Source organism: Thunnus maccoyii, chromosome 10 (assembly GCF_910596095.1).
Source record: "Thunnus maccoyii chromosome 10, fThuMac1.1, whole genome shotgun sequence".
Classification (NCBI taxonomy): Eukaryota; Metazoa; Chordata; class Actinopteri; order Scombriformes; family Scombridae; genus Thunnus; species Thunnus maccoyii.
The window spans coordinates 12,856,586-12,869,622 of NC_056542.1; the positions used below are offsets into that span (position 1 = coordinate 12,856,586).

Consider the following 13,037-nt stretch of genomic DNA (forward strand, 5'->3'; position numbering starts at 1 on the left):
ATATGCACTTGAAACAAAGGGAAGGGAAGCCCATTTGGAGCATGGTAACGGTGGTGAACCCTGGTAGGGGAACAGGGTCGGGCTAAGGCTAAATGACATATCACATTAACAGCTAGGGGTCACCCAATCTGATCCAGCATTTCTGTGGCAACAGCACTGTTAGAAGCTAACCTATCGTTTATCTGTCTGTCATCTGTCCCTCTGGCCATGCATTCATCTGATGCACTGTAAAAATTAAATTCAGAAGACCAAGCTCTTTGATATACTGACCACCTTAAGACTTCAGATAGCAAAATAACTTCATGATGCTGATAAAAGACTGCCAGGTTCTGAATTCATTAATATTACAGCCAGTTTTCATTTGTGTTTTTAATGAAGATGTTAAAATGTCTAATATTCACTTGTTCTCTCGCTGAGAGTATTTCACCGTGAAGAAATCCATTCTTTTATCACATAATTTTTCACGTCATCTAGAGCATATAATGATGTAGTCTTAAAGGGTGCACCTTGCTTTCTGTGTCAGTCCCAATGGGAGAGAGCTGACAACATAAGGAGCTTCCAAGCTCTGTGAGAGGGGTCATGACCCAAGGAAGTAAAACCAGGTTAGGAAATAGTGACAACTGCCTCGTCTCTTCCTGTCTGGAACATAAAGACAAACAACGGGGTCGTAAATGCTTTAGGGCTGAACAAAAGAAGTTTGTATAGGCAGAATTTGTGTGAGGCTCAAAACAGACAAAATTATGTTTATTGTTGCTCTGTCTTTATAATACCAACATAATCCTTTCAAACTGATGCTGTTTAATATTTGCTTTTTGTCTCTGCTGGACTGTCAGCTAAGGAGAACTTTGCCTCTGCAGAGCTTCTCTCTATGGGCCTATTCTGCTGCATCCTCTCCATCTCACTGATCCCTTTCTTTCTTTTCCTCTCTCCCCCTCACTAACCCTTTTCTCCTCTTGTCCCTTCCACCTACCCAGAGCCTTTCCATTCTCATCTCTCTCTCTCACTCACTTGTTTTTTTTCTTTCCCTCATTCACACTCCTCTCTCTGTCCCTTCCAATCTCTCTCCTCCTCTCGCTCCCCCTCTCTCTAGCTCACAGGACAGTATTATATATTCCAGTCTCATGCTTTGCATGATTTGGGCAATAGATGAAGCCATATCCCTCTCTCCTCTTCGGGCTCTCCTCCCTCTCTCTCTCGCCTTGTTGTTTAATGTTTCAATTTGGAGGAAGCAAACATTCAATCAGACAGATTAACTGTTTAATGCATGTCATCAGTCAAACTGTCTACGAGAGGGGGGCCCCTCGGCCTAGTGCTGCCTCTCCCCCCCCAACTGCCGCTACGTCCTTCTCACTCCCCTGCTCTCCACGCGCACACTGTCTACTCTCATATAGACAAGCCCATCCAGGCTCGAGCCCAGACGCTGAGGCGTCTGTGCACACACACACATGCACACAGTACAAAAACACATATATTTACTCATGCACACATATGAACAGACACACACGTCACACACTCATATGCACAATCATATACTTAGACAACCATATACGTATGCATGAACATTCAACCTCATGCTGATATCCATATAAATATAGTTTAAATAAAGCAGAGAATGCTCTGAGACACCTGCAACCAAAATAGAAAATGCATGTGTGTTTGTGTTTGAGGTACGTGGATTACATGAGACATTCCATGTGATTCCAACGCCACATATACTGATGTGCTAAAGGACACATCCACTGATTCACTTACAACGATTGTGAAGCTGCTTTACACAATTAAGTCATGCTCTCTTAACAGACAACACACAGCTCTTTCTCCCTCTTACACACATACACACGCACACACACACATCCCACAGGCCAGTGGATAGGGAAATCAAAGTGACACGGAGGTAGAGCAAGGGGGAGTGAGAGATTAGAGGAAATGAAAAGAGTAAAGAGGAAAGAGGGAAAGAGGGAATGGGAGGCCGAGCGTGCTGCCGATGGAGTAGACTGTAAAATAGGGAGTGACGCTCACACAGAGTTTATAAATGATACTGTATGAATTCTGGATGAGGATATAGAGAACGACATTTATGGCCACAGCCCAAAACGTGATTGGGGATATCACATACTTCTTGTTTATTTAAGCGTATAATAAAATGTTCTTTATATCCACCTTTATCTAGTATGAACAACATGTATCAAGCTATAACCACACGAATCCTAAATCTGTCATCATGCTCTTTGACCTCTTCTTCTCAGTAACGGTTTCTTAAAACTAACTTTTCTCTTTTATAGAATACTTTAACACTATAGCTTGAACATGCAGATCTCAGACATAGTCAACCAATGACATCGGCTGCCACAGGAATCCCATCATGCCCTCTGTGTTTCTACTTTTTATCATCTTCTGACTACATCTTAATCCTAAGTATTTCCAACTAAATCAAAGAATATTTTTTCTGTTCCCAATGTTTATTTGTGGATTAAATGACATTATGATAGCTGTAGCTAATTTAGTAATAGTGATTTATTTGCATGCAGTGCTCATAGTACATGAGCTTGAGAAAAAAATATAATATAAAGTGGATCAAGGGTTCTAAAACCTCAAAAAAGGGCTCAAGTCACTCATATTCAACCACACACTGAATCCAACTTTAAAGTCTGAGAGAACAAAAGCAACCTAAATGTTAACCTTAGAAATACAGGTGATGTACAGTAAATCAGCCCATTTAAAAGAAAAGTAAAATATATTGCAAAATGCAATTATAGAAAATTGTTTGATTAGTAACAATGATTTAAATTTAAAAATATATATGCAGTTGTTTTATTTCATAGTTCTTTACGGTGTATTATGTTCTTATGTGAACATTTTACCTTGTCTACAAAAAGTACAATTAACTTTTCATTTGTTTTTATTTTAAGTTGCTACTATAACAGATATATGCCGGACATAATTGTTGATTTTACTGATATTGTTGTATTGTTGATATTGTGTAACGGTGTCTTCCTGTCCTGTGATGTAATATTTGTGACTGTATTGATTTTAACTTGTCATTTTATTGGTTTTCAGAACATCCTGCTAAGGGACTGCAGTTGAAATTTAGCTGGCTGACTAACATTGACATGTTTACAGAAATGCTGATTAATGTGCATTGTCCTCATAAATAAAGAAATGAAATGCAATCAAAAGGACAGAACTGCATAAAGAAAAACATGAAGATCCATCAAGTCGATGCTTTACATGAACTAGTGATATAGTTAATAAGTTTTATGAAGTTTGTTTAATTTGTGCAGTGCTTAACAGCTAAAACAATTTTCCCTAGGTCCATTCTCATGAGCTAAATAGACGTTGTATAAAACTTTGAGTCCCATCTTGTGGTAGAGACAGGATAATGTGGTTGTTTCTGTGTCAGTACAGAAGAAGAAATGTAGAAATGTCAAATATGTGAGAAATGTGAGAAATTTCTAACAAGATTAGCATTAGCTCATGTGCTAGTGTCCAATCCTTGGCCTTTTTCTCAAAGTCTATTCAAGTAAAAAACCAGGCAGACATGAATTGTTAAAAATAAAGAATTGTATGTGACGGCTGCAGATATCTGGGGCAGCTAATGGCGGTGGTACACTGTTAGTGAGCTCATATACTGTAAAGCTTCATGTACCAAAAACTGAGCAGGCTCTACCAAAGTGTAACAACCTTATAAGGTTGCTGACCAGCTGCTTCGCTCCATCATTTTCTCCTCCACCCCTCTTTGTTTTACTCTCCCTCTCATTCATTTTTATTTTATCTGCTGGTGCTGTGGAGCATCTCGTGTATCTCCCTCTCTCCCCCACTCTCTGACCACAGCGCAGAGGGTGGCCAAACCTGGTAAGTATTGACAGGGAGCTCCAGTGACACGGAGAGAGCCAGTCAATGCCCAGACACCCAGGGCAGGGGTCAATGACAAAAGGTAGGCCGCCTGGAAGGAGGGAGAGAGGAGAATAGAGAGAATGGGGAAGGCAGTTGATAGATGGGGACGCACAAGAGATATGCACCAAGATAGTATAACTTTGAGGCAAGACAAATACAAGGTGAAAGAAAAAAAAGACACACAGAGGGACATGCCAGACAGAGGAACAAAGAGAAAGATGAAGACAACAGAATAATAAAAAAGAATAAATACTGAAAAGCTGGTTTATATTTCAAATATGCCATCTGAGGGACCAAATAAGACAATTTGGAAGTTAAAGCATTAATCAAGAATAATATTGATTAAACTAATTGGAATAGTGGTTGAAAATGTTACTAAATTAAAAATAGCATTTGTAGATAATCAGTTTGATTCTAATCAGTGCGACTTGAAACTGCAGAAGGCAAAGTGGAAGTTCAAGACGAACGGCGACGCAGGGAATGAGTGAGACTGACACTCAATGTTCCTCAGAGACCGCGGATGGGACAAGTGAGATAGGACGCTAGACTAGGATTAACAGACCTGTACCAGCACACAGACAACACAGACACACACACACACACACACACACAGAGCGTGTTTGTGTATTGACACAGAGAGAGAGTGTCAGTATGTATTGAACGGCGGGCGGTAAGTGAGCCCTCCTCTCCCACACATCCCCTCCTCCATCCCTTCTTCTCTCTATCGGATATCAGTCCCTTCTCCTCTAATCATTTCCTTCCTTTTGGCCCTCTCTTCTTTCTAATGCAATTATCCCTCATTCCTCCTTTCCTTCCTCTTTCCCTCTCTATCCCTACTACTTCCATCCTTCTCTTCCCATTGGTACTTTTCTGCTTGATTTTTCTGAGATTTTTTTGTCTCTCTTTCTTTCTCTCTCAGGTCTTGTTCTGGCTAACAAAGCTGCATCTGCCGTTGTCAATTGTGCTTATTGTTGCTCGTTGTTTGCTGTTACCTGGCTCGCTCCTTTGTTTTGATCTTTAGTGATCAGTCTCCCGTATCTTCGGTGTGTGACAAAAAGGTTCTCATTAATCAATATCACTCTCCAAATGTGATAACATCCTTCTCCGAACCTCTGCAATATGGCAAAGAGAAACATAAATAATTCTTGGGAACAAATACAAGGGTTAGAAAAAATAACCAGTATGTTAACCAGTATGACTTTGCAGTAACAATGTAGATTACCGTATATCAGTTGGCCTGGCAACTGCCAGTATTTGTCAACACTGCTCGTTTGGAGCGATTAAATAATCTGGGATTTTTCTTTATTGATACACTTGCATTTTTTCCACAAATATCATGGCATTTTTGGAGCTCTGTAAGTTGCCGCATCTTATTTTGAAAACTAACAGATCAAAGTGCTGATTGCCAAACCTGTTTTATAGCTGAAGACTGCTGCTAACTGTCACTGTATCTAACATGATTTAACTTTGTAGAAGTGTTTGTAATTGTGATTGAGTTATTTAAAAGGTTAAATTGTGTCCCCTGATTAGTTTACATTATTTTGACTCAGTGAGAGGTCATACTTCTGGATATGAGCAACTGTATCTATGGCTTTCACTTGTGTATCAACAATTTTCCAAATGTTTTTATTCTGTTCTGTCAGATGTTTTTTTTTCCATCTTTCTAATGTCAAATAAGGATACAGCCTTTGTGCATTTCACAAATACATTTTGCAAATGCTTGTCTCCAAATACCATCCACTACATTAGTGAATTTATATCACACATATACATAAAATACTGTAGGGAAAACCACGTTGAATACAAAGGAGAGAGATAATGTCCTGTTCAAACATGAGCTCATAGAAGAGAGATCTCTTTCCTTGGCCTCAGGCTATGATCCTGTTAACACTTTCCACTCACTGTGAGGTGTCTGCAGGTTCCTTTGGTCTCAGGTGATTCATCTGCAGGCTTGTCATCTCCAGTTTGCAGGGGAAGGAGAAAACACTCCCCCTGTACCGAGAGCAAGTGGGGATCTCGTCATTTTTCTTCCCCAAATCCACCAACAGTGTCACTGTGCTATTTACAATACTCTTGCTTTAAACCAATGTCTGGTTAAAGTTTTGACCTTAAACCTGCGGTGCGAAATTTTTGTCTCCTCCCTCTGGCAGTGAGAGTAATTACAAAAACACTGTAGACACATGCTTTAGGACGTAAGCCGACCAGCTGGTCTCCTCACAGCTCCGAAAACTCAGAGCAAATTTCCAAATAGGCTTTATTTGGATAAACTAACCACATACTGGGAATCTAAAAGTGACATATTAACAGTCCTACAGCAAAAATTACAACAACTTAATTTCCGCCATCACGCGGTTGGTGCGAAATGCATTCTGGGATACTTATCTTTGGTGGCCTTTGGCACCATCGGTGCGCCAGCGTGGGAATGTCATACCAGACACCAGATTTTAAAACTGTGTATAAGGTGAAATACAGAGATTTATCTGATGGTGATAGGCTTAATCAGCATTGTGTGAGGTCGTTTGGCAAGGGCTTGAATGCAACTGATGGTTATTTAAAAGTCCCGCACTGCAGGTTTAAATGAATTTGTTTAAAATAGGCTAAAACTAGGAGCAGGACACTAGGACGAATTTGTCTCATTTAAATTAGATCACAACCAAAGTGATAAGAGCAGAAAGATGGAAAGATCATATCCTCTCCACAGTATAGTATTGCAGTCTGTGCTGCAGATGCCCAAGGCACTTTTCATCAGAGAGGTGGAGATTGGTTTGTCTCTCTGCCAGTTTACCTCCACACTACATCCCTTCATTCTCTTTCTATCACACACACACACACACACACAGAGAGAGAAAGAGAGAGAGAGGGAGAACAAGAACACCTGTTATGTGTTTGCGTGGACTAACCCTAACAAACAGTTGATTGTGGTAGTGTGAACGGATAATCATATATAGTAAACTGTACCACAACCAGTTTCCCAAACCTATCTCCCAAACTACACTCATTTGACAATCTCTACTTATGCAGACTCATTAGGTTGGAGTTCCGTTATGTTCTGCAACACTTCATTTCTTCTTTTAGGTGTACGACACGACAGATAGGAATTCAAGCGGAGGGGGAGGGAGATATTTCACAACAAGCGCATTGGCAGACAACCACCTTTCCTCGCAAATTTGTGAGCTTAGCTTCCTGCATGCCCCACGCCCGGTGCTCTGCCGGAAACAGATGGTTCCCGGAATGTCCTCGAGCGGATTTCTGAAGAGCTGCTAGTAGCCCGTGAGGCGCGTGAAGGAGGGAGGGGTGCGCGCTGTCTCCCCGACAAACTTCATCTGCCTCTCTCTGTAGCTCTCTGTCTCCCTGCTCAATTAGGAGTCTTTATAATATAGTTCAATATAATTATACTGTCACGCAGTCAAGCAGTACAGCTCTAAAACTCCATGTTATTACAATGAAAAAGTACTATCGCAATGCCAATGGTTATTTTGATGATTATTTACTCTCTTGATTCTTGATTGTGCAGCATAAACAGTTATATAAAGTGTATTATGCCACAAATATCCTCTGAGACTTGGTGACAAACTTGTCAAATGGGAATACGTGCTTATTTGGGGGGGGGGGGTCTTGATATGACAAAGCATGGGAAGCCCCGAGCTAAACGATGTGGTTGCTATGCGACCCCATCAGGATGAGTTGTGGCTTTCCGTTAGCTTGATTACAGATGGGCGTTTATCGGGTATTTTATTGACTTAGCCTAAAACTGGCTAAACTGGTGATGCGTTAAGTACATCGAACTTAAGAAGGCATATAAAGACATGAAAATGGGAGCAGAGGGAGTTTTGTAAGCTTTTGATTGATTAAACATGAAAAGTGTGCCAGTCACGGTGGTTTCAGCACCTTGGACAGCGAACAAGCGCCCACATCAGCTCTGGACAGTTCAGCACCCTGGACAGCGAAGCACACACACCATGGGACACTGTAGTTGTATCAGTTCAGGTACATATTGTAGGCCTCATCCAAGCTTGTGCTGATTTTTTGTGATGCTCCCAAATTCGGTTACAGTTAGGTGTATACAATGGGATAATATATTGTATAGTACAATGAGATCTAGTTATTTTGTTAAGCTGATAATGTTAACCTTTTCTGGAAACTTAGTAAGAAATGTTCACAAATCACTTTTTAGACAAGTTTTGACCCAGCTATCTTTTTGCCTAGAAACAGTGGAAAGTAGGCAAATATATTTACTCAAGTACTGTATTTTCTATTTTATCATACTCTATCATTTCAGAGGTAATTATTGCACCTTAATCTACATTTATTTGACAGCTATGGATACTAGTCACTTTTAGTTTTTTTGTGACAAAACATATTATCTTATAAAATATGATGATGATTGTTACAGATTAAACTACCCAAAAGTATATAAAGTAGTTAAAATAAGCTCCACTTTGACAAATTAAAACGTTAAAATGCTGCTTACATATTAATACACAACTGAAGTAATAATATTATATGTAATAATAATGTAATAATATACACTCTGAAAAGGGGCATCCTACATAATGAGTGCTCACGTTTGACACTTCAAGTGTATTTTGCTGATAATACTTTTACTTGTTACAGAGGATGGTGTTGTTACTTATACCACCTTAAAAGTAGCCTATAGCTGAATGTAAGGTCTTGCTCAAAAACGAGGAAACAACAACATCTAAGAGAAGCAGGCCGTATATTTGAGCACCCATTAATGGACTGAAAGCATCCTTTCCAATTAGCCCGCTGTAATCCGCAGCTCATCCCTGTCTTACGCCCCACTTGTCCTACACCCGATACTTTGATCCAGACTTGGCGGCACCTGACGATCTGGTCCTTTGTTATAGAGCACGCCAGGGCTAATCTCACTGACCCGGCGCAACCTTGACCACCCACTCCCCCCCGGCCTTGGGCTTGGTTCATCGCCGCCCCGGACACACAACGCTTCCCGGGAGAGAGAGAGCTCTCTTGATCGTTTCATCAAACGCGTCCCCGCTGCGAGAGCATGTGCGCGCCGCCGACCTCCCACTCGTCCCAGCAGCAGGGATAAGGGGGAAGTCGATGCAACAGCGCCAACACAGCCAATGATCCATAACAGGAGCCAATAGGCGAGCGGGTAATGAGGGACTTCATTTGAACTTTATGTAAACAATAAGGAGCAATACTTGCGGGGGAACTGCAGATATGAGGGATGTAACCTAGAGAGATGGACAGCTAAAGCATAAAAATGAACGGATCTGGAGTTTGGTTACCCCCGTGAGACATACAGAGATTTGCCTCATTTGCTTATAAATGTAAAAAACTGCATACATTAAAATAAGCATCCAATTTTAAGACCGTTTTTATTTTGAGTCCAATGCAATTGACAATAACATACACACAAACACTTAAACTCAGAGGGAGAAAGAAAGAGAGGAGAAAGAGGTGAGAGATAGAGAGAGAGAGATAGAGAGAGAGGGAGAGGGAGAGAGAGAGAGAGGGAGGGAGAGAGAGAGAGAGAGAGAGAGAGAGAGGCACCTTTCACCGCCCCCCTCCCCCCTCTATCTCTCGTTTTCACCCTCCCACCTCCCCAACCCCCCTTCTCCCTTTCTTTCGGGAAAAAACGGCAAGGAGGCGACTCGCAGGGCCGCACATAGCTGATCAATATTCGATTTAGTTGCTAATTTAGGGCCTTTCTATAGCTGTCATCCCGTGATGTATGAGTCCTAACCCGAGGTCGCCGCGGAAAAGAAGAAGAAGAAAAAAAAATAAGAAAAAAATCAAACACCAGTCAACTTTTCACTTAACAATAGAGCGACTTGAATATTATTTATGGGCGAAAGACCCACTTTATGGGTGAATTGCTCCTATCGCTGGTGGGATGATGAAGCGCCTTGTAAGTACATGCCACACAGGCTCTGACACCGGCGTAAACAGACATGCAGGCAGGGGAGAAACATGTAAACACACTGGGAAGCACGCTGCTTTTAAAGTAGGCGCAAAGCCTGCAAAGAGGGGAAATATTCATATAAACAGACGTCAATATCTCGGTCTCTTGGAGTTCACAGCGCAATTTGAACGCACACATTTGATTAATGGCATTTGTGTGATAAAGAGACCCCCCCCACCCCCCAAAACACACACACACACATGCATCGTGCACTTACTCACGCTCACTCGCACGCGCCACGGACTCGCACGTGCACACAGGCAAGTTTGGAGTGACACAAAAGATATCCTATTTGTCACGCGGACTAATATTATGTATTATGGACCTAATTGTTTTTGCACATTGCTTTACGCACACACACAGACACACACATCAAATCAGAATGCTGCTGCTTTATTTTGCCACTTAATGTCTTCCCGATCGATCACTGTTCTAAGGATGTTATCAATAATTTGAAAGCTTGATTAACTTCAACGTTTCCATAACAATTCTACCACGTTTATCCTCTCTCGAATTTTAATTAACGCTTGCTTAATTAGTTCGAGATCGTTTGGGAGTGAGATACTTTATTTTAGGGGGAGGATGAGGGGAGGGAGGAAATTAACATAAAAATCTCTGCTGATAAATTGATATATTATCAGGAAAGAAATGTTGTAGGAATTTCTTGGCGGAACGAGTCATAAACAGACATCCATCAAAATAAGACAGCTTGAGACAACGTATAATTCTTTGGCAGCGTTATTTAATTATTTAATGACTATGCTATTCTAATTTCTTCAAATAATTAGGGTGTAAATTCTTTGTGCTTGAATCACTCATGGACAAATAGACCAATTTATAACATGCAGCATAAAAAGGAAACTCATTTCCTCAGGTGACAAAGTATTTTAAGGAGCACTCAGCCTGGTAGCTACATAAACTGCATGTCCTGTAGGCCTTGAACTTGCTAAATCCGGTAATCTTTTGATTTATTAAAAGTGTGAGATGTAACTTCTTGAAAAAGATACATATGATTATACAAATATAAATCCTTGCCAAACACAGCGGGCAATCTACTGAAATTGTTGACAGATATTTCTGTATATATGTGTGTGGCAACTGATCCTTAAATGCAAGTAGGCTGCCATGTAAACCATTGAATGAATAAAAGGCATTTTAATTAGAGTGATTAGTTAAGGAATCAATGAGCTGGCACCAGCAGAGCTCACAGGGAGACCTGAGATCAGTTAATGGAGCAGTAGAACACTAAAGTAAGCTTTTACACCTCTGGAAACTGCTTTTGTTATTGGCTCCTGCAAGTGTGACCTTCAAATTCAGGAAGTTAGGGATGATGTAAAAAGTCTTTTTTTTTTTTTTTTTTTTTTTTTTTTTACAGAGCTCCCAACAAAACTAACAATAAATATGATCATAATGGATGAAATTCTGCATTCTGTTTAGATGCGATTCCTTTCCTTAATGTATTTGACTAACAGATCATACATCACTAACAGATCATTCAGGAGCTAGATGTGTGATTCTCACTGCATTCAGATTTTTTATGTGGGAAACACATCACAGATCCAGTGTGTTTAAGAGTCTCTTTGCATATAAACTAGGATATGGAGAGTGGGAGTGTGTGTATTGGCTACTGCCAGCTGCCATGCAGCCTCCAGGTTGTTTGGTGAAAGTGAGAGTGTGATTTCCCCAGACCCTGCTCTCAGGGGACGCCTGGCTCCCCCTGCCATCTCCCCAGAACCCTACCGGTTAAACGGACAGGTCATTGATGCAAGCATGCACACACACACACACACACACACACACACACACACACACACACACACACACACACACACACACACACACACCCTGCCTTTCAATCTCCTCTCCCTAGATGGGCCCCCACTGCCATATAAAGGCTACATTTCCCTGGTCATTACCGGCAAGTCACAGAGAATCTCTCACCTCACTGTATGCACGATAATCAGATCAAACCTGGAATTACCGTCATTAGAAATACTGCAGGAGGCGAATCATAAGGAAACAACCTTGTGAATAATAGCCTACACTGCCAATGAGAGTTGTAATTGTAAATCTGATTCTACCCCTCAACCACACGCTGTAATGAGCACCCGGCATTGTTTAAATGACTCAAATGAAATTGATGCCAATTCACCAAGCATGAATGACAGCTCATATGAAGATGTGTGCTGGGAATAAGATATGATGGGGGTCTGAGAATGTGTGTGTGTGTGTGTGTGTGTGTGTGTGTGTGCGCACATTTTGGTTTTGTGTGTCTGTATGTGTGGATGGTGGCGGTCCTTGAGTGGGGTGTTTAACAGTGGTATTAATAATCTCCATGATCTATGAGCTCGTCTGGTGTCACTCAGCCATTAGAGAGACAGTCTCTCTGTGTTCTCCACACCTCGTTTCCTCCCCTGCGTCCGTGTCGGCCCCCCAAAATAATTGCGTGTTAATGGGTTAGAAGGAGGGGAAGGAGGGGGGGTGCGTATGAGGGGGGATTAGAGCCTAGGGAGGGAAGATAGAAGGATTATCGGGGAGATGGGTCACTGTTAACAGAGGAGATGATTAGGTGTGATGACTGACCCTTCCTGGTTAGTGGAGGAGATATGTGGCAATAATTAGGGGACAAACACCATTCAGAAATGGGAGGAAAATGTACTTCCAGAAAATAATAAGCAAAATAAACAAAAGCAAGAGGGCAGAGAGCTTTAGGACAAGATAGATGTGAGTGTGTGATAATGAGAGAGTAAAAGGTAATAGTATACTTGTATTCCTGTGAGATGGGGAGATCCAAAGCCAGGTTGGGTAGCCTAAAGCCATTTACAGGTCCTAATCTGGGTGGAATGAGCCGTGAGAGGAAGAAGGAACTAAAGTACACTGACTAACAGGTCTCCCCTGACCCCTCTCCAACTCCCACTCTCCCACCTCTACTTTTCCTCTCCCTCATTTCCTCTCTCCTTCCAACCCCACTTTCCACCACTTCCATCTACAAAACAAAGTTGCCTGGCATTGACGGGACCCCAGAGGGCTGTCGGCGAGGAAAGGTGGGAGTCAACTCCAGCCCACAGAAAGAGGTAGAAAGTGAATGAGGGAGGGAGGGAGAGAGAGAGAGAGAGAGAGAGAAGGGGAAGGGGGGAGTGAGGAGATTGAAGCGTTTCTAATTTAAATAAACCCTTTGGCAGACTGAAACTGG

The 13,037-nt window shown here is 41.5% G+C and overlaps 1 protein-coding gene across 11 annotated transcripts in view; it reads right to left on the minus strand.

Annotated features, from left to right (window-relative positions):
• Positions 1 to 13,037, minus strand: part of erfl1 (Ets2 repressor factor like 1) — a 94,674-nt gene that overhangs the window by 64,779 nt on the left and 16,858 nt on the right. For 4 of the 11 annotated variants that reach the window (XM_042424444.1, XM_042424443.1, XM_042424447.1 and 1 more), the window contains exons 3-5: positions 5,797 to 5,886; positions 4,887 to 5,006; positions 507 to 639 (exon numbers count right to left, since the gene is read on the minus strand). The exons of 2 other annotated variants lie outside the window; for them this stretch is intronic. The gene's annotated coding sequence lies outside the window, so the exon portion shown is untranslated. The remainder of the gene's footprint in view (positions 1 to 506; positions 640 to 4,886; positions 5,007 to 5,796; positions 5,887 to 13,037) is intronic. 5 more of the 11 variants (XM_042424448.1, XM_042424445.1, XM_042424449.1 and 2 more) reach the window with 3 other exon arrangements.